Source organism: Crocuta crocuta, unplaced genomic scaffold, assembly GCF_008692635.1.
Source record: "Crocuta crocuta isolate KB4526 unplaced genomic scaffold, BGI_CrCroc_1.0 scaffold978, whole genome shotgun sequence".
NCBI lineage: Eukaryota > Metazoa > Chordata > Mammalia > Carnivora > Hyaenidae > Crocuta > Crocuta crocuta.
The window spans coordinates 742,310-742,656 of NW_027530876.1; positions in this window are offsets into that span (position 1 = coordinate 742,310).

Here is a 347-nt window from a genome sequence, read left to right on the forward strand (position 1 = left end):
TTCCAGCCATCTTCCAATTCATCCAGTGCTCCTTGTACTAGTTCTATGCTTAACAAGGAAACTTATGTTATTAAATACCTGCTATATGCCAAGTTCTGGATCCACGGTACTGAGCAAGACAGTAAACTAACATTCTTGTGACAAAGATTTATACATATGTAAAGATATAATACAATAAATATGTCATATAATGTCATAATGATACATATATACATACATAAACATATAATACATAAGTATGTCATATAATGTCACATAATGATAAGGGCTTTGAGAAAGATAAAACAAGGGAGAAGGGGGAGCTATCTGGATATCTATAGGCTTTTGCCCTCATTTGAACCCCCCAA